Here is a 3,658-nt window from a genome sequence, read left to right on the forward strand (position 1 = left end):
CAAATCAGTTTTGAATCATAGTGACCCCCGCTGGGTTTGCAAGGTTGTAAATCTTTGTGGAAGGAGATTACTCCATCTTCCACCCACAGAGCAGCTGGTGGTTTTGAACTGCTGTAAAAATTTGTGAAAATACAAAACAAACTGAGAAAGAAGTCAAATGAATGCAGAAGGTATCGAGTAAATATAAGAATGTTTAGAAAATGAATGGATTTCCAAAAAAAAAGTGCTGACTACTGAAATGAAAACCAATGGATAAATAAGAAATCACTGGAAGTTCTAGAGAGCGATCATTTTTCTCCAGAGAATGTCAATTGTATGTTAAATGGTCAATCTGTTAAATGAATGTATTAGTAAATAGATAGAAAGATAGGTAGTTAGATACATAGATAGATAGATAGAGAAAGGATAGATAGATAGATAGATAGATAGATAGATAGATAGATGTTGCTGTTGTTATGTGCCGTTGAGTCAAACCGGACTCATAGCGGCCCCTCCTTTGGTTTCCGAGGCAGTATCACTACAGAAGTAGGATTGCCCAAACTTCCTTGTGAGGAGTGGCTGGTGGGTTTGAACCGCCAGCCGTCTGGTTAGCAGGCAAGTGTCTTAGCCACTATGCTACCAGAGCTCAGATAGATAGATAGATACCTAAAAATAAATTTTAAAAATCAAAAAGAATTTATTTGTATTCTTATTTGACATGCTTCAGTATCCATTCTTCAGAATTAAAAAATCAAAAGTTTACAAAATAATAGGTATTTGCAGCTAATCTATACCAAGAGGACTATTATCCAAAACATGCCAGGACCCCAAACTTGGAACTGCACAGCCACTAGATCACACTAGAGGTCAAGGAGAAAATGAGAGTTAAAATCAGAAAGTGCACTAATAGACGGATTGTGCCTCAATGACTCCAAAAAATACCCACTCTCAGTGCTGACAATCAGGGTTTAATGTACTAAGGAAAAGAGAAAAGCATTTTTGAAGAATTAATTAAGAATTTTCCGAAAGTCAGCTAGAAAATGAGCGATTAATAATGGACTATTTCTTATGAGTTCCCCTAAGTCAACTAATCCTTAAGAGGCACCAACTTTCATAAATAGACTATCAAGCATAATCCAGAACATGCAGGAGATAGAAGAGAAGTTAAATGATAGGGACCTTTTAAAAATTAAATTCTTATGCACATCAAAAGACTTCTTTAAAAGGTTAAAAACAGAACCTACAGATTGGGAGAAAATATTTGCCGATGACATATCTGATAAAGGAATTATTTCCAAAAATCTATGGATAACTTCAACACCTCAGCACCAAAAAGACAAATAACCCAATTCACAAATGGGCAAAAGACTCGAAGAGACCCTTCACCAAAGGAGATATACTGGCAGCCGACAAACACATGAGAAATTGCTCACCATCATTAATCATTAGAGAGATGTAAATCAAAACAACAACGAGATATCTTCTGACCACAGCAATAATAGCAAAGTTCAACAGGTCAGAAAATAACAAATGCTGGCGAGGTTGCAGAGAGATTGCAACCATTGTGCACTGCTGGTGGGATTGTAAAATGGGACAACCATTGTGGCAAACGGTATGGCATTTCCTTAAAAAACTGAAAATAGAAGTACCATTTGACTCTGCAATTCCATTAGTAGGAGTGTAACCTAAAGAGGTGAGAGATAGCACACGAACAGACATGTGTACACCTATATTCATCGCAGCACAATTCACCATAGCAAAGAGATGGAGACAACCTAAATGCCCATCAATGGATGAGTGGATAACCAAATTATGATACATGCACACAATGGAATACTAACCTACATTAAAGAACAACGAGGGATATGCCACTCATCTCACAGTGTGGATGAACACGGAGGACATTATGCTGAGTGAAATAAGTCAATGACAGAAAGACAAGTACTGTATGAGCCCATTACTGCAAAAAGACAAAGAAAGGTTTGCTTGGGAAAGGGAATTCACTTAGTAGGTTACCGGGATGAGAAGGGAAGAGGAGGGATTAATTTTGGGCTAGTTGGGACCTACACACTTACATAGCTAGGGGGAGGGATATACGGGAAGGATCTGTGGCCACCATGATAACATTAGGAAATGGGAGGACACTGAAATGTGCAGATAAGAGATAGACAACAGATGCTAATACTAATCAACATGCCCACAATACTGCGTCGCCATTAACAGCAAACACCAGGCTACCGATAAACACATAAACACCTGAGATGATCAGACAAGGGTCAGTGAACAGAAGGACACTTTAGACCAAGGAGAGATTCATCTGAGGCTAATCTTGCACAGATACCAGTGATAGAAACTACCTGCAGTCCTTACAGAAACAATGGAAGACAGACACAGATGATCCCTCACAGACAACCAGACACTATGGGAAAGAGATTCAATAGATCTACCATCTCTGGACTATAATACAGGGGGACACCAGACTCAACTGGCACCGCAACATACATAAAAGCATTGCTCCACATCCTATATTGGTGAGTAGCAACTGGGGTCTTAAAAGCTTTCAAGCAGCCATCTAAGATACAGCTAATGATCTCCTAGTGTCTAGAATGAAGAAAAACGCAAAAAAAAAAAAAAAAAAAAGGATATTTGAAGCAATTAGCCATAGGACACAATGGGCCTTGAGACCAAGAAGCACTTGATGGTGCCCAGCTACCAATACCAACCCCTCAGGAAAGGATCAAATCTGGAGATCCTAGAGAGAGTGGGAGGAAAAATGTGGACCAAAATCCAAAAACTCAATAATGACCATAATTACTGGTCAGATTATATCTGGTGAGACCCCCCAATAATATGGCTCTGGAATACATTCTGTATCTGGAATAAAACTCACCCCCAGGGGCTGGCTCTCAGCCCAGTAGTTCATAAGAAGTACCTGCTGACCACCCAACCCAGGATGATGCATCCACATACTCTATGGTAATACATCCCTTAGATCAATAGATGATGGGACACCAGAGGACCAACACTGAAATTGAGGAAATGAAGGACAAATAGGAGTGCATGAATGTGAGGGGCACAGGGGGAGGGTTACAGGGTAGGGAGGGGAGGAGACTGGGTTAAGGTTGAACATGGTAAATGGGGAAGGAAACCAAATGTACACTTAACGTTGTATGTAAAACAAGCTCCTAAAATAAAATAAAATAAAAGAGGCATGATTCTTTTTTGTCACACTCCAGGTGATCAGTCACAAAGTCCTTTCTAGAAGCTTTTTTTGACAGAGATGTCTTAGATCAAAGGGTATAGCAAGAAATGATAACTGTATATTAGTGAGAGAGCAAGTTAATTACAACAAAAGTTTGAAGCCAGGATTAAAGAAATGGCATCTTAACTAAAAATATGGAGGAAGGACTGCTAAGAATAAAAGTCTTTAAGCCTATGGGCTAAGACAAGCTGTAATAATACACATTTTTTCCACCTAATCTTTTCACCAATGAACATTATTTTGTTGGTACATCAGCAGACCATGCCTCCCTTAGCACTCCAAAATGAGAAAATTATCCCTTTGTTCTGGTAGCATTATGCCTAACACATTTGACTGATAACTAGAAGGTTGATGGTTCTAACCCACCAGCCACTCTCCAAAAGGAAGACTGGGCAATCCATTTCCATAAAGATTTAC

Source organism: Orycteropus afer, unplaced genomic scaffold, assembly GCF_000298275.1.
Source record: "Orycteropus afer afer isolate SDZICR_OR568_19922 unplaced genomic scaffold, OryAfe1.0 scaffold00727, whole genome shotgun sequence".
Taxonomy (NCBI): domain Eukaryota; kingdom Metazoa; phylum Chordata; class Mammalia; order Tubulidentata; family Orycteropodidae; genus Orycteropus; species Orycteropus afer.